Consider the following 26,103-nt stretch of genomic DNA (forward strand, 5'->3'; position numbering starts at 1 on the left):
ACCACCATGTGTGCGCCGTATTTAAAATACGATGCACCATGATGCAGGGTAGGGGCCAATAGCATCAACATTTTTATGCTATTGATGTACTGTTCAGGGTTAGCACCAAAATGTTGGCGCTAACTGAACAGTACCTAGGGGCCCATTGTAACCAATGGTGTGCCCCCTTTTAACGTCTGCTCATGGCGCAAAAAGTGGCACAAATAAATCTTTTAGATTTCTTTGCGCCATTTTTTTGGCTCCACTAACGGTGGAACGCCCCCCCTTGCATACATTATGCCTACCTCAGGCATAATGGGTCTGCAAGGGGTTAAAAAGTGGCGCAATGCATGCATTGCGCCATTTTGTTAATGGGGTGTAGCGAATTTGGACTCGTTGGGCCACAATAGCATAAAAAATGACGCTAATGTGGTGCAAGGAGGCGCTAGGCCCTCTTAAATCAGCGGCTAAGTCTTTTGAACAAGTCACACTATTTTTATTTGCTTTTCCTGCTTTTAGCGGCAAGCAACACTTTGTGTGGTTGTGCACTCTGTAAATCTGTAAAACTTTTGCTTTTCCATGTATCCAAGCCAGTTGCCATTATTGCCTTTGACAATGCTGGCACATGTTCTAAACATCTAACAATGGCTACCACCATGGAGAAGCACAGCAGAGGAGTGAGCAGAGGTACAACATCCGGTGTATAACTGGGGCGCCATCTGGCTCCCGGCATACTCCAGAGAAGTACTAGAAGGGAGTGTAAGAGCTGAGAGGTGGATGAGGAAAACATTCAAGGCACAAACAATGGCATTATACGGCATCTAGAATGCCAAAGAGAAGGACTGAGTGGGGGAGTTTGAAAGGAGAGACAAGGCGAGTGAGCGGAGAGCAAGGAAAAGTGCAAGAGTGATCCCCAAAGAGCAAGACTTAAACTCCCATTGAGTTCTCAGCAATAAATGAAATTTTTAAAAAGAGAAAATATATCTGTGACATAAAGAAGTGGAAGTCTACATCTTTTCTACTCAAAAGCAAGGCTAAACAAGCTATTCTCCAGGGATGTGACAACCACAAAATAGCAGAGAACGCCTACCATTAAAGAGCAAGTAACTGAGATTAACCAGAAAGTTATTTAAACATTAGGAAAGACTGTCACAAAGCAGGTCTGTGCAGTATTGTATTCAATCCTGGAGCTACATGTAGCAAGATTGCAAAAGGTAGAGTTATGTTTGTAGCTCCTGCCAAACCTCCATTAAGTGATTCAATGAACGGTGTTTGAATTACCCAAAACATTTGATCATTCTGGTAAGAATGAAAGGTTAATTAGGCTTGCGTTCATGAAACCTCCAATAAGGAGAACACTGGGCATTTATTGATCCAGTGGGCTCTTTTGCACTCTTACCTGTAAACCTTATATACTACACATCTGTAAGTTAATGATGTGAAACAGGACTGAATATATGTACTCACAATTCCATGGGGATAAAAGTAGGAATATTCTGTTTCCTTTAACACCCACACTCATTTTGCTGCTCATATTGAAGGCTGCGTGGGACTGCTAAAACAGGTGTTTTAATAAAAATATTAATGAACATTCATGTATTCTGAGTAATGGATTTGCGTAGAAAATGTAATAATATAGAGAAAAATAATGCACGCATTTGAAAATGTGTCCATGTGAGTGGCCGCCAATGTTCACAAAAGTATACTTATTAATGGCTTATTAACATGAAACATGGAACTTTTGTTTGATTAATATAGTAATACATCATATTGAGGATTATGCATTATGTATTAAGCTTTATGAATTGTAGGCCTCAATTTAGTCAAGCTGTATTACTAAACAGATTAATAAAATGTTTGCTTAAAGAATTAAGTTGTGATTTTCCACTGTGCTGACCAAATGTCCTTCTAGCTAAAAGTCTTTCTCATGAGAACCGATTGCTAGAAGATGTTGTATTTGCTAAATGTAACAATATAAGTGTAAGATGTGTAGGACTGACTTTCTCAGGAGGTGAACAATGGAGACACTGACTGCAGTATAAACTGCAACAATATTGTTACCTGACGAGCCGTATGATGAGGACATTACAAGAGGAGCCAATCAGCGACATGTGAACCGAGTACCAGTGGAAATTATAGATTTTGGGAGACCGCCAGGGCCACGAACGACTGAAGCACTGCCAACAGGCTGGCGGTGCTTCATTGCCCATTCCGACTGCGGCTGTAAAGCCGCGGTCGGAAAACCGGGTCCGGCGGTTTCCCGCCGGATTAGCCCCGGCGGGGCGAATCCTCCATGGCCGCGCTGCAAGCAGCGCCACCATGGGGATTCCGACCCCCTTCCCGCCAGCCTGTTTCTGGCGGTTTTCACCGCCAGAAACAGGATGGCGGGAACGGGTGTCCTGGGGCCCCTGGGGGCCCCTGCACTGCCCATGCCACTGGCATGGGCAGTGCAGGGGCCACCTAACAGGGCCCCAGTATGCTTTTCACTGTCTGCTTAGCAGACAGTGAAAATCGCGACGGGTGCAACTGCACCCATCGCACACCTGCAACACCGCCGGCTTCATTAGGAGCCGGCTTCAGTGTTGCAGGCCCTTTCCCGCTGGGCCGGCGGGCGCTCCCTTGGCGGGCGCCCGCCGTCCCAGCGGGAAAGTCAGAATGGCCCCTGCGGTCTTCTGACCGCGGAGCGGCCAATTGGCAGTTCCCGCTTGGCGGGCGGCAACCGCCGCCCGCCAAACTCGGAATGACCCCCTTTATATTTTAGTTTTATTGGACAAAGTGCGAACCTACGATCCCTTGACCAAGAGGGACTTGGGTAGTAGTTTTAGGAAATCTAACTTAGGCAGACTGCACTGATGGAAGACAGCGCATTTGCCCATTTTCTTTCTGGCAGACAGGTCATTAGTTCCTTGAAAGTCTTGACAAGAGACATGCTTAACTTTAATGCTTAAAGACTTTGGCCCTCATTCCAACCCTGGCGGTCTCTGACCGCCAGGGCGGAGGGCAGCGGAAGCACCACCAACAGGCTGGCGGTGCTTCCAGGGCTATTCTGACCGCGGCGGTAAAGCCGCGGTCAGAAAAGGGGAACCAGCGGTTTCCCGCCGGTTTTCCCCTGGCCCAGGGAATCCTCCATGGCGGCGCTGCTTGCAGCGCCGCCATGGGGATTCCGACCCCCTTCCCGCCAGCCTGTTTCTGGCGGTTTTCACCGCCAGAACCAGGATGGCGGGAACGGGTGTTGTGGGACCCCTGGGGGCCCCTGCACTGCCCATGCCAATGGCATGGGCAGTGCAGGGGCCCCCTAACAGGGCCCCATACAGATTTTCACTGTCTGCTTTGCAGACAGTGAAAATCGCGACGGGTGCCACTGCACCCGTCGCACCCCTGCAACTCCGCCGGCTCCATTCGGAGCCGGCTTCCTCGTTGCAGGGGCTTTCCCGCTGGGCCGGCGGGCGATCTTCTGGCACTCTAAGACTATCTTAGCTTGCTGATCCATTTGAGGAGAGGTATATTAATACTGATGTGTTTCTTAAGACTAAGGGGGTCATTCCGACCCTGGCGGTCGGCGGTTTGCTGGCGGGAACACTGCCAACAGGCTGGCGGTGTCCCGCCAGCAAGTATGACCGTGGCGCAAAAGCCACGGCCATACCGCCGGCCCCTCCATTTTCCCACCAGGTTTCTGCCTGGCGGTCATAATCCCCAGGGCAGCGGTGCAAGCACAGCTGCCCTGGGGATTATGAGTCCCCGACCGCCAGCCTGTCCGTGGCGGTAGACACCGCCATGGAAAGGCTGGCAGTAAGGGGACGCACGGGGCCCCTGGGGGCCCCTGCACTGCCCATGCACTTGGCATGGGCAGTGCAGGGGCCCCCAGGCGTAGCCCCGTCGCGCATTTCACTGCTTGAATTTCGGGCAGTGAAATGCGCGACGGGTGCTACTGCACCCGCTGCACATCAACATTGCCGCCGGCTCTATTACGAGCCGGCGGCAATGTTGATGTGCCATTTCCGCTGGGCCAGCGGACTGTAACGCTGTTACCGTCTGCTGGCCCAGCGGAAATGTCGGAATAGGGAGGCATGAATACCGCCGGCAATGGCGGTATTCTGTCTCCCCCGGCCTCGGCGGTCTGGAAAAAAGACCGCTGAGATCGGAATGACCACCTATATGCTTTTTCTTTCTAAGTACCATGTACACTATTTTGATGGAGCCATTGTTAGATATTTTGAAAATTTGTGTTGATTAACATTTTTTGCATGAAGCCCAACATGCTAATGCTAATCTTATGTTAGATAGGATTCCTCACTAATTAAGTTCACTATATGGAGTAATGTTTGATGTCCTTTCTTTGCTGAATTTAAATGTATGTGATATTGTTTGTGCAATTGTTCTTGTTAATTAAATTGCACTGTAACTTTAGAATGTGAAGTGGTTCAAGCTTTGATTAAATCACGTTTCTTTCGCTGCTTTGGACAGCTAGTGATGATTCTGTATGAGTATCATTTGATTTTGAGATTATCTTATATTAGCATTGTTAATATAGGGAAATAAATATTCTAACTTTTAATAAAGGTGTGGTTATTCATGACTGAAAGGTCATGGTGCGTGAAAATTACTGACTCCAATTGATGACTAATGCAATTGATTATCCTTGATTATTATTGTTATTGATTAGTTATTGATTATTGATCTACATGTACTGGAGTTATGTTCGGAACATCTTAAATGCGAGTCAAAAGGTTCATCGAACTATTCACGTCCACTTGCAAGTTTACTTATTAAGGTCAGACGTGCCAACACTATGCACTGATTCACTGTTTCACACATGGTGAAGCAAACATGATTACCTCCTCTTCAGTACCAGTTCCCCAAAGTCATCATGATAATGAGGTGTCCCTGCACCCCAGACAGGCTTGTGATAATTCTGCTGTGCCTGCTGGGCGGTCCCCGCTCATGCGCGAGGATGTCGTGAGGAGCGACAAGTGAGCGATGCAAGCAGATTGTTTCAGGACAGAAGAGTGGTTTCCTGTGTCTAGTGGAAAGTGTGTGCAGGCATAGGAGGCTGGGAAGGCTGCAGGCTCGTTATTTTTGCTCCCGTTTCTCATTTTTAGTGAGACTTGGATGCTGGGTAAGCAGTATAAATAAGGAAGTTGTAACTATAACTCAACTCCGATATCCTAAGTATGGGAGTCCAGAGGCCCAGGTGGCAAAATGGCTGCAGAGCTCCATGATGTGGAAGATACGGAGTAGGATGATGTACTCTTGTTTTCCAAAACAGACCTGCAACAGCTTTTTAAGCAAGCTGCATATTCTGCTATTGAGGATCCTTTGGCTAAGGACCAGAAAATGGACCCAGATCAAGATTTAGATACTTTTCCAAAGAGGAAATATATTCAAAGCAAGGTGTTTTCTAATAGGTTGAGTCATATAAGGGGTGTTTTGGAGGTTGAGAAAAAACCCAAGATGAGAATGGATTCTATGCTCAATATGGTGGTGCTGCCCTTGAGGATCTTCCTTTCTACAATGTGATTAAGGGCACTGGGTTGAAAGAGTGGAAGGACGTGAACAAACAAAATGTTCCATGATTACTGAATAAAAAGTATTTGGGTAAAGTGATGAGAAGCTCCCTTAAGTTCCAGATGTTAACTCAGTCCTGTCCTTGATGGCTGTCTCTGTATCCCTCTCATGTTAAGTGTCTTTAATAATGCAGTAGACCAGTGGTTCCCAACCTTTAGACTTATGTGGTCCTCCACTTTATCAGTACTGGAACCCAGGGACCCCCAATGAATCATTATTGGAATCCGGGGACCACTCCAACGAGTCATTACTGAAAGGTGGGGACCTAATCTGTTAATATTATTACATTTTATAAGCAGTCACGGACCCCCTGAGGAGGCTTTGCGGACAGCTATGTGTCCCCGGACCACAGGTTGGGAACCACTGCAGTAGACATAAAAGTTGAATATGCATTGAAGAGATCCTTTGCAACAGCTAACTTTGGGATAAAGTTAAGTTCTTATGTGTTAGAAATGGGGTTTCTGGTTGGCTAGCGTATGCACCTCAGCCAGGCAGAACTTACCCACTCTAGTCAGGGCAAGGGAGTTACACGTCCAAGATAACCCCTGCTCACCCCCTTGGTAGCTTGGCACGAGCAGTCAGGCTTAACCCGGAGGCAATGCGTAAAGCGTTTGCACAACACACACATACATGTGACGCAATATCCCCCACCACAAAGGAAACACAACACCAGATTATATGAAAATATACTGTATTGTACACAACGTAATTATTAGACCAACATCACATATCAGTACTATCCTGCTACCTTAGCAGTTGTCAGAACGTTACACATTAGTTACTCTGCAAACTAGCAGTAGTCACACATAACACACAGGTTACTCAATATTCTGCAACATAAGCAGTAGTCAGGAAACACGTTATCACATTAGCACACTTGTCACAAGAATATCATACAACGCCCATAGTAGGAACATTAGAAAATCTATGGCAAGTTAAGCAAACATATTAGCAAGTCATGCCCATAAAAGGAACATGTGCACACATATGTAAAAGCATCAAAATACAGGTAGGCAATACATCATAATTAATAAAGTCTGTAGCAAGAACTTCCATTATGGGTATATTGGCCCTTTTATAGGTACCTGACTTGACGAAGAGGCACTCCCAGTGCCTAAAATGAATAATGGGGCCCCCAGCGCTCTTCTGCGCTAAACGGGGGCCTCCCTGATCTCCTGGGGACAGGGGAGGGCGGCACGCACCTCCTCTATGTAAAAAATGAGCCCTTCTAGGGACCGTGAACACTGGGGGCCCCCCTAGGCCTCCACCGGCCCTCTCGAGGGGGGCCCAGGCCTGGGAAACCTTTAGAGGGGGAGGGGGGCACCTCGCACCCCCTCCTAGGTGAAACGCGGGCCCCTCCGGGGACCCGCTAACTCCTGGGGTCTCCCGGGACCTCTGTGGCCCTGCCACAGGGAGACCCCTAGATAAAAGACTCCTGGCCCGCGAGGGGGCCAACAAGAGAGCTGGGGGCCAGGGCGAGCCTCCGGTGAGGCTGCCGCCCGGCCCGGAATAGCAGAAGAGTCCTCCGGGACTCCTGCACGAGAGGGAGAGGCGTCCTCCTCTCCCTCTCCTTCCAGATGACGTTGCGGCCCCAGGTGGGGCCTGCTGGTGCCCCGGGGGCGCTCTGAAAAGCGCGCGTCCCCCGGGAGCACGATAGGAGCGTATTAGCTCCTTCCTTGGCTTCTGGCAGTGCCCCGGGGGCACTAGAGGCAGCGCGAACCTCGCGCTTGAATGCAAATGCTCTGCCCTGGCTGCGGCGGTGATTCCAGCAAGGAAAAGGCGCCGTGGAGAGCGCGAGGGCACATTTATGAGCCCGGGTTGCGGCGGTGATCTCCTTTAGTAGAAACGCGCTCCAGGAAGCGCAAGGGCACAATTAAAAGCCCGGGCTGCGGCGGTGATTTCCTTTAGAAAAAGAAAAGCGCTTTCAAAGCGCTATGGCACATCAACAGCCCAGCAATTGAAGAGATGCCTGGTTCCTGGGTAAAGCACTCTGCGCCAAGGTTTAAAAGAGCGTTGCAGGGGTCAGGGGCCACAGCACCCTGCCCCTGGGAACAACTAAACAAGAAGGAGCACAGGGCTGGTGGCCCAGCTACAGACCAGCACAAGGGGTGCAGATGGTGGCAGTTCCTCCTAGTGACCATGCAGGTCACAGGTCAGCACAGCAGCAGCAGTCCATGGCGGTTTCCTGGTGAGTCCATTCATCAGCGTTCTGTGTCCAGTTTCAAGTTCCAAGAATGTTCAAATTGTGGGGAAAATTCCCCTGTACTTATAGTCCTGTTTTACAGTGTTTTACAATGATAGGGAGAGGAGGTTCCAGCCAGTTACAACTGGTTCTGGGAGTGCCCCCTCTCTCCTTTCAGCACAGGCTCCAAACATCAGTGGGGGGTTATCGACCCTATTGTGTGAGGCCAGGGCACAGCCTTTACAAATGTAGGTGTGCCCCGCCTCTCCCTTCTCTCAGCCCAGGAAGACTATTCAGCATGCAGATGCACCTTGGTGACACCTCCACCCTCCCTGTGTAAAGGCTGTCTGAAAAGTATGCACAAAGCCCCAACTGTCACTCTGCCCAGACGTGGATTGGAGTCAAGCTGCAAAACACCAGAATCATAAGCACAGATAAATGCGCACTTTCTAGAAGTGGCATTTCTGTGATAGTAATCAAAAATACACCCACACCAGTAAGCAGTATTTATTATCACCATCACAATCATACCAAACACGCCTACGCTACCCCTCATAAATCAGACAATACCCCTTACACATAAGGCAGGGCATTTCTAATGCAATCCTATGAGAAGGCAGCACTCACAGCAGTGAGACACCAAGCTAGGCTGTTTGTCACTACCAGGACAGGCCATGCAATATGGCACATGTCCTGCCTTTCTACATACATGGCACCCTGCCCATAGGGCTAGCTAGGGCGTACTTTAGGGGTGACTTACATGTAGTAAAAGGGGAGTTCTGGGCCTGGCAAGTAAATTTAGATGCCAGGTCCTTGTGGCAGAAAACTGCGCACACAGGCCCTGCGCTAGCAGGCCTGAGACAGGTTTGAAAGTCTACTTCAGTGGGTGGCGCAAGCAGCGCTGCAGGCCCACTAGTAGTATTTAATTTACACACCCTGGGTATAGAGATACCACTGTACAAGGGACTTATAGGTAAATTAAATATGCCAATTAGGTATAAGCCAATCATACCAACTTAAGATGGCAGAGCACCTGCACTTTAGCACTGGTCAGCAGTGATAAAGTGCTCAGAGTCCTAGAGCCAACAGCGAGAGGTCAGAAAAACCAGGAGGAAGGAGGCAAAAAGACTAGGGATGACCATGCGTATGGCCAAAAGTCCAACACAACCCCCTACCAGCCAAAATCCAGGGGAGAACAATCAATACCTTGATGTACTTTCCTGATTGGGCCGATAGAACAAGGACCCAGGCCCACAACAGCAGGGGCATGTTCCAGTTCTACGCCTTCCTGACTCCACTGGGATCTCTCTGTCAATGCGTCCCAGGCAGCCTAGACCAACCCACGGGGATTCTCTAGCTGCCAATGGCCAGAACCAGGCCCCAGGCCATCTAGGAGCCTCTGGTCTCTGAAACCATAATGAGTGGGGGGCGGTAGCCCTAGGTGCAAAGCAACCTGTCTCCACTCCATTTCCGATCAGTTCAGGGGCTCTACCCTGCACACTGATCCACCAACCTAGGGTCCGCACCCATAGGTTCTACAGGGGCTAGAGGCGAGGCTCTCCTCCCTCTACCCCTCCTTCTAGGATCCCGCCCTCCTCTCCTAGGAGGGGTATCACCAGAATCCACACTTGCCAGGGTGCTGGGTACAGCAGCCCTGCACAACTTTCTCGCCAGCCCAGGATCACTACCTGGCGACTGACCACCCAACCTAGGGACGACACCCTTGGGTTGCACCGGGGTCCGGGGCGGGCTTCCCCCTCCCTGAACCCCACTTCCAGAGTCCTGCGTCTCCCCACCTCGGGAGAAGCCACCAGAAGTTTCACACAGGGAGGTGAGCACACTAACCGCCCCCCCAACCAGATCAGAGTTTACCCCCTGAACCTGTCTATCTAGTCCAGGGATGACACCCTTAGACTGGACCAGTGCCCAGCGAACCAGGACTTCCTTGGGAGCACACCTACCCCCTACCAGATCAGAGCTTACCCCCTGAATCTGGCAATCCAACCCAGAGTCACTACCCTGCGGTTGAACCACTGCCTGGCGCACCAGGACTTCCTTGGGAGCACACGTACTCCCCATCAGGTCAGAGTTTACCCCCTGAACCTGATCATCCAACCCAGAGTCACCACCCTGCGGTTGAATCATTGCCTGGCGCACCAGGACTTCCTGGGGGGCACACCTACCCCCCACCAGAGAAACACTTTCCCCAAGGGCCACACAAGAGTCTGGCTGGCGCAGGTCTCCTGACCTCTGCCCATCGGATAGAGTCTGGATTCCCCCCAGCCCAGAAATGGTCTCACCAAGGTCATTCCTGGGGGGCTCTGCTCTCAGAGCTGACCCCTGACCCTCCAGGTTCTCCACTGGGGCCCGCAGCCCCCTCTCAACCCTATGCCTGGATTTCCGCCTCCTCCGCTGTAGAGCGAGACTACCAGACACCAGGACCGGCGGAACGCTATCACCAGCCACCCGCCTAAGTCCTAATGACAAAATGGGATCCTTCTGAACAGCTGGCCCTACGGCACAGGTTAGGCTCACCTCCTGGCGTTCACTCATGGAACCTTCAGGGGCCTGGGACGGGATCTCGGGCACCTTGGGCCTCAGCCCAGCCCCATTCCCTCTCCTCAGAGACGGGACATGGGGTCCCTCACCCATCCCAGTCCACTGGGACCTACCTGGGACACTCCATTCATTTCCCACCACACCTTGTTGGGAAACACCTAGACCACTCTCATTAGGAACACCCCCTAATGCCACACCAGACCCTCTGGTACGCAACCAGAAGTCTGCCTCCTTTGCGAGCTCCCTGGGGTCAGAGAGCTCACACACTGACAAGTGTTGGCGTAACTCTGAAAAACAACAACGAAACAGGTGCTCTCTGAGAATCAGATTAAACAGCCCTTCAAAATTGTTTACTGTGCTACCCTTCACCCATCCATCTAGTGCAATGCAGCAATCCTCCACAAACTCCTCCCAAGACTGGTGGGACAGTTTCTTACCACCCCTAAACCTTTTTCTGTATTCCTCAGGGGAAAAACCATACTTCACAATCAGTGCGTTCTTCACAGCGGAGTACCCCTCCCTGTCACTCTCTTCTAGAGTCAGTAGGGCATCACTCCCCTCCTCAGGAATAAAACTCCCTAGGCCAGTTCCCCAATCCTTCTCAGGGATCCTGCGCTCTACCAGAGCCCTCTCATATTCCTTTAACCCCTGACGTATGTCACCCCCCTCTTGGAACCTAGGTACCAGATCTATGGGTATGTGAGGAACATCTTTGCTACAGCACTGTACATTGCTGCCACCACTGGACTCCACCTGTAGCGCTGGTGAGTCCAGAACCTTCAGACTGCGCTCTAGAGCGAGTCTTTCTCTGGCAAAGGCCCTCTCTGCCTCTGCCATTCTCTCCTGTACTAAGGCCTTCTCTACCTCAGCCCATCTCTCCTCAACAGCTAGACGAGCTAACTGCAACTTCAGGTCCCTCTCTTCCCTCCTATCTCTTAGCTCCTCAGGCGTCAAGGAATGAGAGGTAGCCCTGCTTCTTACACTGGACCCAGCAAGGGACTCCCTATCACTGGGGCCTTCCCTGTCAACTGGCGTCCCAACCGGTCATTCTCACCCTCCTGATCAGTCTCTCTACCACTCTATAGGGATGAGGTCTAGGAGCCCTCCCATTGGAAACCCTCGCTACACTCAGGATCCTCTGGGTACCCCCTAAGCACACTCCCTCCCTGGGTAAATGTCACAAACCTTTCAAAGAAATTCAGAGATCTCCTGAGGTCCCCTTCTACAGGCAGCCCTCTCTCTCTACAGAACCCCTCTAATTCCCCCTGCGTGTAAAACGGCAGGTCCTCTAAATCAAAGGTAAGCCCCATCTTGAAAAGGTGCAATTAACTCAGCTGTGACAATCACAATACCCAAGCGTGAGAACTGAAAACAGGAAAAATGACCAAAGAGAGAAAGTTAAGAGAAGCCAAACATGTGATGGTCTAAACGCAATCCTTGTAGTGAAATACTGGGTCACAATGGTATTGTGCAAGCGCAAGTCCTATCCTCACCGCTGACTTCCAACGCTAGAAATGGGGTTTCTGGTTGGCTAGCGTATGCACCTCAGCCAGGCAGAACTTACCCACTCTAGTCAGGGCAAGGGAGTTACACGTCCAAGATAACCCCTGCTCACCCCCTTGGTAGCTTGGCACGAGCAGTCAGGCTTAACCCGGAGGCAATGCGTAAAGCGTTTGCACAACACACACATACATGTGACGCAATATCCCCACCACAAAGGAAACACAACACCAGATTATATGAAAATATACTGTATTGTACACAACGTAATTATTAGACCAACATCACATAACAGTACTATCCTGCTACCTTAGCAGTTGTCAGAACGTTACACATTAGTTACTCTGCAAACTAGCAGTAGTCACACATAACACACAGGTTACTCAATATTCTGCAACATAAGCAGTAGTCAGGAAACACGTTATCACATTAGCACACTTGTCACAAGAATATCATACAACGCCCATAGTAGGAACATTAGAAAATCTATGGCAAGTTAAGCAAACATATTAGCAAGTCATGCCCATAAAAGGAACATGTGCACACATATGTAAAAGCATCAAAATACAGGTAGGCAATACATCATAATTAATAAAGTCTGTAGCAAGAACTTCCATTATGGGTATATTGGCCCTTTTATAGGTACCTGACTTGACGAAGAGGCACTCCCAGTGCCTAAAACGAATAATGGGGCCCCCGGCGCTCTTCTGCGCTAAACGGGGGCCTCCCTGATCTCCTCGGGACAGGGGAGGGCGGCACGCACCTCCTCTATGTCAAAAATGAGCCCTTCTAGGGACCGTGAACACTGGGGGCCCCCCTAGGCCTCCACCGGCCCTCTCGAGGGGGGCCCAGGCCTGGGAAACCTTTAGAGGGGGAGGGGGGCGCCTCGCACCCCCTCCTGGGTGAAACGCGGGCCCCTCCGGGGACCCGCTAACTCCTGGGGTCTCCCGGGACCTCCGTGGCCCTGCCACTGGGAGACCCCTAGATAAAAGACTCCTGGCCCGCGAGGGGGCCAACAAGAGAGCTGGGGGCCAGGGCGAGCCTCCGGTGAGGCTGCCGCCCGGCCCGGAATAGCAGGAGAGTCCTCCGGGACTCCTGCACGATAGGGAGAGGCGTCCTCCTCTCCCTCTCCGTCCAGATGACGTTGCGGCCCCAGGTGGGGCCTGCTGGTGCCCCAGGGGCGCTCTGAAAAGCGCGCGTCCCCCGGGAGCATGATAGGAGCGTGTTAGCTCCTTCCTTGGCTTCTGGCAGTGCCCCGGGGGCACTAGAGGCAGCGCGAACCTCGCGCTTGAATGCAAATGCTCTGCCCGGGCTGCGGCGGTGATTCCAGCAAGGAAAAGGCGCCGTGGAGAGCGCAAGGGCACATTTATGAGCCCGGGTTGCGGCGGTGATCTCCTTTAGTAGAAACGCGCTCCAGGAAGCGCAAGGGCACAATTAAAAGCCCGGGCTGCGGCGGTGATTTCCTTTAGAAAAAGAAAAGCGCTTTCAAAGCGCTATGGCACATCAACAGCCCAGCAATTGAAGAGATGCCTGGTTCCTGGGTAAAGCACTCTGCGCCAAGGTTTAAAAGAGCGTTGCAGGGGTCAGGGGCCACAGCACCCTGCCCCTGGGAACAACTAAACAAGAAGGAGCACAGGGCTGGTGGCCCAGCTACAGACCAGCACAAGGGGTGCAGATGGTGGCAGTTCCTCCTAGTGACCATGCAGGTCACAGGTCAGCACAGCAGCAGCAGTCCATGGCGGTTTCCTGGTGAGTCCATTCATCAGCGTTCTGTGTCCAGTTTCAAGTTCCAAGAATGTTCAAATTGTGGGGAAAATTCCCCTGTACTTATAGTCCTGTTTTACAGTGTTTTACAATGATAGGGAGAGGAGGTTCCAGCCAGTTACAACTGGTTCTGGGAGTGCCCCCTCTCTCCTTTCAGCACAGGCTCCAAACATCAGTGGGGGGTTAACGACCCTATTGTGTGAGGCCAGGGCACAGCCTTTACAAATGTAGGTGTGCCCCGCCTCTCCCTTCTGTCAGCCCAGGAAGACTATTCAGCATGCAGATGCACCTTGGTGACACCTCCACCCTCCCTGTGTAAAGGCTGTCTGAAAAGTATGCACAAAGCCCCAACTGTCACTCTGCCCAGATGTGGATTGGAGTCAAGCTGCAAAACACCAGAATCATAAGCACAGATAAATGCGCACTTTCTAGAAGTGGCATTTCTGTGATAGTAATAAAAAATACACCCACACCAGTAAGCAGTATTTATTATCACCATCACAATCATACCAAACACGCCTACGCTACCCCTCATAAATCAGACAATACCCCTTACACATAAGGCAGGGCATTTCTAATGCAATCCTATGAGAAGGCAGCACTCACAGCAGTGAGACACCAAGCTAGGCTGTTTGTCACTACCAGGACAGGCCATGCAATATGGCACATGTCCTGCCTTTCTACATACATGGCACCCTGCCCATAGGGCTAGCTAGGGTGTACTTTAGGGGTGACTTACATGTAGTAAAAGGGGAGTTCTGGGCCTGGCAAGTAAATTTAGATGCCAGGTCCTTGTGGCAGAAAACTGTGCACACAGGCCCTGCGCTAGCAGGCCTGAGACAGGTTTGAAAGTCTACTTCAGTGGGTGGCGCAAGCAGCGCTGCAGGCCCACTAGTAGTATTTAATTTACAGGCCCTGGGTATAGAGATACCACTGTACAAGGGACTTATAGGTAAATTAAATATGCCAATTAGGTATAAGCCAATCATACCAACTTTAGATGGGAGAGCACCTGCACTTTAGCACTGGTCAGCAGTGATAAAGTGCTCAGAGTCCTAGAGCCAACAGCGAGAGGTCAGAAAAACCAGGAGGAAGGAGGCAAAAAGACTAGGGATGACCATGTGTATGGCCAAAAGTCCAACATTATGCCACATATGCGTCTCAAGCTTTGTTTGAGGACTTCCAAACTTTATATGAAACCATGGAAGCTGAAGAAGGCACAAACATCTCAAGTTTAAAAACTACCATTCTCTGGCTCAAGGCTTTTTGGGAAGAAGCTTAATGAAATGTTGCAGAGAGCAGCAGAAGAGAGAATATATTAAAATCTTTTAAACTTCTGCAAGGGAAAGTAATCTTTTGTGCAGAAGCAAAACCAACAGTTTCAGGATGAAAAACATCCTTTTCTCTTTCATGGCCGGGCTCGAGGTTTGGAAGCCTCCTTTGCCAACATGACCTGACCACAAGGGCAATCTGATAAGGACTCAAATGTGTATATGGATGTATAAACAAGACTGAGGCTGTTTCTTCCTTTGTGAATGGCATGTATAACAGATCAGTGGGTTCTCTCAATAATTCAAGAAGAATATTGAATTCCTTTCAGAGAGAGGCAATGTTGCCCGGAATCAAGAAGTCACACAAGAAAAAAACAATCACTCTAGTGACTCCATACCAGGAAAAATAAATATTTTATATAATACGGTAGTGGGTTTGAAAGCACTAAACAAGTGAGTTCAGCTAGATCAGTTTCAGATAATTTTGTTGCAGACAAATATTAAAACGCTCACAGATTGCAGTTTTCTGTTTAAACTAGATTTATGAGATGCTTTATTCCGTATTCTGAGCCATCCATAGAGACAACCATTCCTGAGGTTCTGTGTAGGTTGAAACCATTTCCAATTTCAAGCTCTGATCTTCAGTCCCTCAGCATCCTCAGAGACATTCACAAAAGTATCGGCAACTGTAGTGGCAATTTAACAACTTAGAGGTGTCTCCATATTCACCTACATGGATGACTGGTTAATATGTGCTTCCTTCTTCTCTGAGTCTTAGGAAACAGTTCTGGTGACAAACGCTCTTTTCCACCAGTTGGTTTTCAAGTTGAACATTGTGATGTCAAATTTGGTTGCCTGTCCGATGTCATACTGTACATTGGAGCAATCTTTGACAAACAGAAGGTTTGTATGCTTCTTCTACAGAGCAAAATTAAGTCACTTCAGTTAAGCCTCCGGACACTATGCTCCCTTCCCTCAACATCAGCAATATTTCGGCTGAAAATTCAGGGACTGATGTCATCTACAACCACAGTAGCTCCTTGGTCTTGTTTTCTTGTAAACCATTAGTGAATCATCCATTAAGGCTTTGGGATAGCTCCTCGAACACTTTTGGAACCAAGGTTTCAGTCACACCAAATCGAAAGAAAGAAGTTCATTTTCAAGTTCCTGCCCCTCTACAGTTGAAAACAGATGCCAGTGTTGGGGGCATACCCTGTGGAACCTAGAAGGCTAGCAACAATGGTTCTAGGACAATATGGGCCTGATTCTAACTTTGGAGGACGGTGTTAAACCGTCCCAAAAGTGGCGGATATACCACCGACCGTATTACGAGTCCATTATATCCTATGGAACTCGTAATACGGTAGGTGGTATATCCGCCACTTTTGGGACGGTTTAACACCGTCCTCCAAAGTTAGAATCAGGCCCTATATCTCCAACTAGAGGCAACTGACTGCAGTCGTAAAACAAATCACTCTTTCACTGTTAGTTGAAGGGGAGGAGTCTGATTATTAAGACAAAGAATAAAGTGGCATGTTTCTACCTGAATCACCAGGGCAAACAAGGAGTTCTCAGTTCAATTGTATAGCCACATAGATGTGTTCCTGTGTGTAAGCTCATCTGCTATCCCTAAGGGCAGTATATGGCCAAAAGGCACAGATACAGACCGTCTGAGTCACAAACTCCCTTCTTCAGTTTTATTCCACCTTGCTGTTGCTTAGTTCAAGCAGATTTCTCTCCAATTCAGAACATCCTGGATAAACAATTTTTAATCTAAACAGTATGCAATCTTTTTGATCCTTTGTTCAGAAATTAATTGTCCTCAGGCATTTGAAGAGAATGCCTAAGCAAAACGTTGGCCACTGGGTCTCCTATATGCTTTCCTCCTGATTTCTCTCATCCTAAGAGTGCTTCAGAAGGTTTGTGGGGAGAGAGTGTCTGTGATCCTGCTGGAGCCCTTTTGGCTGAGGGGTGTTTGGTACTCCCTTTTGATTATTCTTTCCAGGGGCAACTTTTCCAAACTCCTGTTGAGTCAGTGCCCCTATCCAAATTTGCCCCTGGGCCAATTACAACAATGCAAGCCAACAGTCTAGAACCTGAAGGATTGGCAGATGGTGGAAGTGATCAAGTTGTCACAGAAGAAATCCACTCTGGCTTCATCCAAAAACACTTGGGGACTTATTTACAAACCCCTTGCGCCACCGGTGCATCAGTTTTTATCATATAAAAAGTGATGAACTGACAGCACAAGGGGTTTGTAAATAAGCCCCTTGGTTTCTTTCTCTAAATGGTATTCATCTAAAGGCTTGGATACAGTAGTGATAGACCATTTTTAGGTTCTAAAATGTTGTGAGGGAGGGGTTTCCTAAAAATCTTTCTCCATCAACACCTCCAGCCAAATGGGCAGCTACAAAAGTGGTTCAGGAGTGTTTAGGGAGATTTGATCAAGTTATTGCCTCTAGTCTGTAGATTATTAAAGAGTTTGTGTCTGAGAATACCAGTTTTACCAGTAGCAGTCCCCTCCTGGATTTAGCAACAGTGCTAAGGGTGTTACAGATGCAGCCATTTGAACCTTTGGAAATAGAAAATATGATGTTGTTGTCTGTACAAATGTTTTTTGTTGTTAGCAATTACATCTACTGGGAGGTTGGGAGAGGTAGGGTCACTGGCTATCTCTCATCCCTATCTCAAGTTTTTTCAATCTAATGTAACATTTATGACAAAGATCAATTTTAAATTTAATTTATATTAGGGAATAGTGCTTCCACTTCTCAATGTAGACAAATATCAACAAACTCCTTTTTCCTTAAATGTGGGAAGGGCATTATTGGGTTTTTTACAACGTACTAAAGACCTCAAAATCTCTGAATCAGTTTTTGCTTCTTTTAAGAAAGTTAATAAAGGAAAGAAGGCATCCTCTTCCATTCTAAAAAGATGGATCCTCCAGACTATATTACAAGATGACAAATCACTAGTAGAATCTTCACCATCACAAATGCATGGCCATATTACAAGTCTCAACATCCTGGGAATAGTTGGGTGGTGTTTCCATTCAGGGAATATGTAGAACAGCTACACGGGCATCTCAACATACTTTTCTTAAGCATTACAGGCTGGATGTCATTGATGTAATGTGATTGTGATAATGCTGACTGTTAGAGCTGGCATCCTCAGGGTGGTCTCACCCCAGACCTTTTTTGTCTTTCACCTTCTGTTTTAGCTATATCTTTTTGTTGGCCTTAGGATTCTGAGCACTTTACCACTGCCAAGCAGTGCTAAAGTGCATGTGCTACTCCCCTACACATGGTAACATTGGTGTGTCAACAATTGGCATATTTAATTTACTCGTAAGTCCCTTGTAAAGTGGTATACTCCATACCCAGGGCCTGTAAATTAAATGCTACTAGTGGGTCTGCAGCACTGATTGCACTACCCACTTAAGTAACCCTGTAAACATATCTCACGCCTGCCATTGCAGAGCTTATGTGTGCAGTCTCACTGCCACTTTGACTTGGCATTTAAAACCTCTTGCCAGGCCTGAAATTCCCCTTTTATTAAATATAAGTTACTCCTAAGGTAGGCCCTAGGTATTCCACAGGGCAGGGTGCTATGCAAGCAAAAGGCAGGGCATGTACTTTTAGGTTTTGCATGTCCTGGTAATGAAAAACTCCCAAAGTCATTTTTGTTTACTGTGAGGCCTTCTCCTCTCATCGACCACTATTGGGAATTCCTTAATATGCTTTTGAGCTGTAATTCTTGATCAGAAAGAAGTAGCTACATCATGTTTCATATCATTGGAATGGTAGTGAGACATCCTCTTTAGTGGTAAAGTCGGATTACTATTTTAGAAATGCCACTTTTAGAAAGTGGGCATTTCTCTGCTCTCACTGCTTTGTGTGCCTGACAACCTGTCGCCATTACACGTCTGGTCTAGTCTGGGTGACAGCTACACTTGTGCATTCTGTCCAGACACCCATAACACAGGACACTCAACTGCATCTGCATTCATCTGTATACTGATGGGTATTCCTGGACTGGGAAGATGGGAAGGGCTCACACTCACACTTCAAAGGTAGTGGTCTGAGCCCACACAAAGGGCTGATTACCCCTAACAGATAGTCTGAAGCCAGGGCTGGGATGAAAGGGGGACCTGTGCACCTCAGAGAGATTATTTGAAGTCATCCCCCTCATCAAAGGCACTTTTGGGTATAAGTACTGGGTCACTTACCCCCTGAAATCAGATCAATACTAGACTTCAAAGAACTCTGCTAGAGTAAGTTCTACTGTTCTTTAAGGATTGTCACTCTTCCTGAACTGACTGTGCCAAGGAACTGCTTCCCTGCATGGCTGAGCTGCCCTGTTGATCTCTGTCCTGCTGCTGATTGCAGGACCCATCCTGCTGAACCAGAGTGTCTTAAAGAGCTTGCTGTCTTGCTCCATGTTCTTCTGCAGTCTAAGGGACATCAAAGACTGCCTGAAGCTCTCTTGGTGTTGCTAGACTCTGCCGTCTGTGAGTCATACCCTTGCCTGAGGTGCCCCTCTCCAGTTCTGGGCCTCAGAAGTGGGTTCTGCAGCTGAATCCTGCAAAAATCAATGCATCACCTCAAGTGCAGAAGAAATATCGGCACATCGCTCTCCAACAGCGATGCCACGGTTGTTCGACAAGAGTGGATTCACAGCCTGCACAGCTTGCTGCTGACAGTCTTCATAGCCCAACGATGATGCATCACATTTCCTTCACCGGAGCCCGATGACACAGTAACCCAACTGTGTGGAATATATCGATGCATCATGCCCTCTGCTTCAATGCTTTGCTCCATCAAAGGTACTGTTTAAGTGGACCCTGAATGGGTTCTGTAGCTGGCCTGCCTTCCACATTCTGAACTTTGGATTTGCCCTGGTCCCTCATGAAATTAAGTAACCTTTTGAATTCTGGTGCCCTCTAAGCACTATTTTATATTTAATCTTTAAAAACTTCACACCTTGGGTTCTACTCATTAGATTTTTTGTTGTTTTTGCCTTCTTTTACTTAGATACATATTCTCTATTTTTCCAAATGGGTGTGGAGTCTTTTTTGTGGTGTTTGCTTTGTGTGTGTGTGTGTGTGTGTGTGTGTGTGTCTGTGTGTGTGTGTTGCACAAATACTTTACACATTGCCTCTTAAGTAAAGCCTGTCTGCTCTGTGTCAAGCTACCAGAGGGTGAGCACAGGTTAATTTAAATTGTGTATCTTACTTACCCTGACTAGCATTGCGGTCCCTACTTGGACAGGGTTCATACCTCTACCAACTAGAGACCCAATTTCTAACAATTACAATTATTTATAAAGTGCAAAATTGAATACCCTAAAAAGGGTGTCCTGGTGCTAAATAACGGAAAAAGTTAAATGATTTGCTGATAAACATCATTACCCTGATTCAGGTCCCCTTTGTCCGAGTCAAGGCCCCTCTCATCCCTCCCATGAATAATGTTTTTGAACCATTTCTGGTCTTCTTGTTAATCACAGGACACAGAGTGGGAGGGAGGAGCCTTATGCCCATGAGGTTCATGAACAGTAAACAAGAACCAGCGTGGTACAAGCCTGTCTGGGGCGCAGGGCCACCTCATGTTCGTGATGACTGGGGGAAGATGGATCCGATTCAGGGTAGTGAACTTTGTTGGCATGTAATGGTTTCCTTATTGTCCCTGGGTGTGACGCATTATTAAATACAATATATTGGCAGTCGTTTTTGTAAACCATTTGTTGCATAACAGACTATGCAAATCTGCCATCTTTGATGAAAGGTGAACACTTGGATGTTATGTGTGAATGCACTCGGGGTGAGGGTTCTCAACGTTTCAAAGCTGTCACATGGGCCACAGAGTCTGTAGTGAAAACAATATTCCTACCAAAGTGTAGATTAGAAAGATTGAGATTTCCTGTACCTGTGTTTTTTTTTTTATTGAATCAGAATACAATTTTACTTTGAAATATATGTATTATCTCCATTTGACTTGTATATTTTATAAATTTCCATCAGGACGGACAGGATCTAGAATGTACGTACATGACATATTGTTCAGTGCACTTGCACCTCCGCACTATTACAAAGGGATGCACAGTAATTTGTAAGCTTTGGCAACTACACAAATGCTGTTTGAATGATTGCTTCGAAAGGAGAGAACGATAACGATAACAGATACTAAAGAGATACTAAAGGTTGGGGGTTAGAAGAGGAGGATATTGAAGTGTGGAAGGGAGAGAAAAGAGATGGTGGAATGATCACGAGAGGCGAGCAACCAACATTAAAGTGATGGAGAAGGAGGCGATGAAAAATAACTAACATATTATGTATAACACACATTATTTTCTATGTAACAGTTGTTACCCACTTTAATTGTACACATTTTTCCAAATTTGAATGACATTCTGTCAATACCGAGCATTGAAACTCACTGAACCATCTTGTCAACTGGATTTAAGTCTGTTATGGGAGATCCTACTTCCCGGCGAGCTCCACCGAAATTTTCAAATATGTAATACTGCTTATCCTAAAAATCCTTGAGTTATTCCTCTCCAAAGGGGCACTAAAAATGAGAATGGGCACTTGAGCTGGTAGACATTAATGTAAGGGGCATAGTGAGAATGAATGGACGGGTTTAGATTAAAGTACTGATTTACAATATATCGCCAACATTTCAATCACAGATGCTTCTTGCACGGTTTTAGCTTGATATGGCGGTTAATATTGTTTATTGTGTGTTGTTTTCCCTCCTGCTGCTTTTGTAATGGGTCGAAACACCCAGAAACCCTATCACTACGTTTTATTTCCGAAGTTCTACTTCTATTATGTGTTAGTTAAGTCCTGTAACTCTGTAAAGCTATGTCCCGCAGTAACCTGTTTTGCTTGTCATACAATTGTCCCTCTCCCACACTGTCTTGCTTGTGCCAATGGTACGCAATGTAATTTCCATTTACAATTGGATTACTCATGAACCAATGTCTGTATAGTGTGCAAACTTAATTAATAATTCTGTATGATGTAGAACTTGATGCACATTAGTTTTATGAACAGTGCCGAACTTAACCTCGGTCATACTAATCGTTTAATTAATTAAAATCCAACGTGCTCTTTTGTTTCTGAATCGTTACACATAAATAATACTCTATTTCTTCGAACAGATAGTTTAGCCACTGCAATATTCACCGAAAAATATAGAGCACGACCCACAAAGAATCTCCTGATTTAAATGAGTCTACTGAGTCAGAATTTAAGTGACATGTATGATTCTAAGTATGAAAATAACATGTTCTGCTTTCATCGTATAATTTGCAGGATTCTTACCATTGCTGTTCTAGTAAACTTTTGTTTACCTAATCCAAAATGGTTTTATTGAGCCTATACAAAATTAATACATTAGAAAGGCATGACGGGATTGCGCACAGATGCAAAATACTTAAAACATTAAGAGAAACAGGAAACTGATGGGGCAACTTAAAGGAAAAGCTGAAGTGTAGGATGACATCTATTAGTCATGAATATTTGCAACAGTCTGCCTTAATGTATCAAAACCCAATTTTCTTCTCCTGCGTATATACAGCCACACTCTTTATTGAAGCAAGTAGGTGTGTTTTTGTAATCTAATGCCTCGAAGCGAAGAGGTTTTACCTTTATAACCTTTTTTGGAAGGGGAATACTTTTGCTTGTGACTGTACATACAATAAGGAAAAAGGATGACCATGATGCGCCACTCGAGAAAAGCTCAGAAGAGAAAATTGTGGAACCAGAGTGTCAGGGCTAAACATACAAAAAAGTAGAAAGGAGGAAATTAAAACCACTAGGTTGTATTTTAATCGGATCAATTTTCTTAATACCAAGAAACTACCTTTTCGAGATCAAAGGCACCACAAATTAATATGCTAGCAGTGGTCCTAATTAAGTGAGGTTGACTTCCTTCATGTCTAGAACCACGTTATCATTTTAAAGATGCTAGTGTGATATAGAATGTAATATTATTATGCATATATTATATGCAAAAATAGCAGACTGCATCGCCTCAGTATTGCTTAAAGAACCCATACATTTATTTTCGCAATTGATAAATTGGCAAAGGAGTGGTATATGTCGTGACCCTCCATTGGGTCATATCCGTAATAATTAGAAATATCCAAATCCAAAGTGTATTTTCTTACAGCATACACTAAACACAGTATGTATGCTGTGCTCTGAACAAGTTCATACTGGGGACAACTAGTTGGATGATCAGGACTGTCATCCAGGATCTCTTTTGCCTGATCCAGCAGGTGATGGATTTCCACAAGCAGCTCATAGATAATGGAGCCGATCAGACTACCCGCAAGGGGCCCCAACACTAGTAGCCAACATCAGTGGTCCCCAGCCCTAAACACTTTAAGACCCCATCCAGCTATGGCAGTGAAGAGGGACGGCGCCAGGTCTCTGGCTGGGTTGATGGGATAGCGGAAATGAAATCCCATAGCAAGACCTACCAGCAGCACCAGCAGACTAACCGGGGCAGCACTGTTCTTTTCATCCACAACGGCCAGAGCAGCCATAGCAATCACCTGGTCTGTAAACCCATTCATAATGCTTAGGTGTTTTGAAGAGTAGGATGGAAAGATCCCAGCTGTAGCTTGAGGTCCCACCACAGTCCAGTTCCCACCACTGTACACATGCAGACCATCAAAGTAAAGTGCACAAACAATGCTGCCTCAAAAAATGCCCCCATGAACTGAGCAAGGCAGTAGACCAGCATCAGCTTAAAAGTCATCGATCTCATCAAGAACATGGCAAGGGACACTGGTGGGTTAAGGTGAGCACCTGATACTCCATCACATACATAGACTCCCACAGTGACTGCATAGTCAAACGCCATGTTCACACTTAGGAACTGCACTTTGGCCAAGCCACTCAACTCCATCTGCGTCACTGACTCACAGCCAAACAGAATTAAAATGAATGTCCCAAAAACTCCACCAACCTGCAGCGCAACATGGACATTTTTGGTTCTAAACTTAAACACTTTCAGCAGGGCTTCGAGGCCATCCATTTTCATCCTGGCTGAGACTGTGGTATTTTTAAAAACTAAAGTTCATGTCTCCACTCCTGGAGATGGAGACATGAACTTTAGTTTTTAAAAACCCATTCCTGGAGTAGTCAGGCTGCTGACTTTAGGTGCTTCTCACCAATTTGGATTTGTTATATTCTAGGAAACTCTTGAATCAAAATACAACTGCTGAAATCAGTCCTTCTCCATGCCTTTTAAATAGCCTCACACACACCAACATTGCCTCAACACACACTCACACCACTTATGAACACATTTCACATGCTTATGCACACATACATAGACTACATAGACTGAAATATAATGATCTGCAAACCATCTGAGTTCCTGGAAGACACTAGAGTGGCCATTATAAATCTAATGTCAGGGTTCCCCCTCTGATCCCTACCCCCCTTTTATTTTAGCTCTGGAAATGGACCTTATTAACCAAGTGATGGATTCACTGTTAAATAAGTCATTGGCAATGGCCACAGTTTGGGCCAGCTGGAAACAGGCTAATATTTTACCTCTTCTCAAAAAAAAAAATTCGGACCCCAGTGACCCAGGCAATCATAGGCCCATTCGCTTGTTGCCAGCGCTGTCAAAATTGATGGAAAAGTTTTTTAATCGGCAGCTATCTAACTTATTTAAATTAAATGAGTTATTACACCCAAGTTAGTCCCGGTTCAGGCCAAAGTTCGGTTCAGAGACCAGCCATTTGGAAGTCTCTGAACTATTTAAAAGCACTTTAGATGGGAGTGGAAGGGCAGTCCTGGTATTGTTAGACCTGTCAGCAGCATTTGCCATGGTTCCCCATTCTAGGCTGCTCGCCCGCTTTCAGGAGATAGGTATTAGAAGTACTGCCTGGAAGTGGATGAAAACTTTCCTTGAAGATAGGGGTCAAGAAGTCTGGGTTTACCCTTTATTAGTCTGGCAACAGAGTTCTCTCAGTACGAGTGCCACAGGGCTCTGCCTCTAGCCAACACCTATATGACTCCACTTGCTGCACTGGTCGAGTCTTTCAAGGTCAAGGTAATCTCTTATGCTGTTGGCACACAGATTGTCTTCACCTTCAAGAAAGGTGAGCTAATTGAGATGGATGCCATTAAACACTGTCTTTCTTCACTTTTCCATTGGATGAATACCAGCCAACTTAAGTGGAACACCAAAAAGACAGAGGATCTCAGTTTCAGACATAATTTCAACCTAATCTTGCATGTACATTGGCCAGATGGGGCTTCCCCACCTAACTTGCAAGTTGATACTGTACAAAACCCGGGTGTTAAAACTGATAAAAACTTGACCTTTCACAATCAAATCAACACGGTTGTTGGCACGCTTTTCTCTTTTGCATAATGTAAATATATACATATAACAGTGGTTCTGGCCTTGGTTATGTCTAGGTTGGATTATGCCAATGCCTTATATGCAGGCCATTCACAGTACCTGGTGAGGCAGCCGATGCATTTTAAAGGTCGTGGGGTGGGTGGAGGGAGTGCAGGGGAGCACACGGTGGGGGTCAGGGGAGTGCATGAGAGGGGGCATGCAGGGGAGGTTTAATAATAAAAATAAATAAAACTTTCCTGGTGCTGCCAGCCGCCTCATGCTCGTCTTCCTGGTGCCAGGAGTCCCAGCAGCTTCAGAGACTCCTTGTGCAATTGCAGTGCTGCTCTCATGCTATTACCAAGCATGAGAGCAGTGCAGGGATTGGCCTGAGCGGGCTGGTTTACCGCTCACTCAAGCACAGGGAGACTGTGCTGTGACATACAGCAAGGTTGTAGAAACCTAACCCTCCCCTTGCTGGCTCAGCCAGCAGCTGAAAAATAAAACAATATTAAAATATAATTTTATTTTTCAGCTGCTGGCACGGAGACAGTGGGGTGACACTCCTCTGCCATCGCTTGGCTTGTCATAAATCTTCCAAGTCAGGTGCATATCTCTCTGCACTTGCGGAACCTACATTGGCTTCCTGTGAATAAGTGCATTTTATTCAAAACCCTTCTTTTGATGCACAGAGTGCTAAATCACTCTGGCTTGGGCTATCTGTCCTCCAGGATATCCTGTACTATCCTAAGAGAAACTTGTGCCCTCCAAATAGCCATCTGGCCTGAGTCCCAAGGGTCCATCTGTCTAAAGCTGGAGGTCCATCCTTCACACTCCTGGGCCCTCAAGCTTGGAACAAGCTCCCTCTAGAACTGCATCAAATGTAAGGTGAGGGGCCGTTGAGAAAAACATTATA

The 26,103-nt window shown here is 46.9% G+C and overlaps 1 pseudogene; it reads right to left on the reverse strand.

The window, feature by feature from the left end:
* Positions 1-22,866: 22,866 nt before the first annotated feature.
* On the reverse strand, positions 22,867-23,873 carry LOC138249499 (aquaporin-9 pseudogene; annotated as a pseudogene).
* Positions 23,874-26,103: the final 2,230 nt, after the last annotated feature.

This window comes from Pleurodeles waltl, chromosome 8 (genome assembly GCF_031143425.1).
Source record: "Pleurodeles waltl isolate 20211129_DDA chromosome 8, aPleWal1.hap1.20221129, whole genome shotgun sequence".
Lineage (NCBI taxonomy): Eukaryota > Metazoa > Chordata > Amphibia > Caudata > Salamandridae > Pleurodeles > Pleurodeles waltl.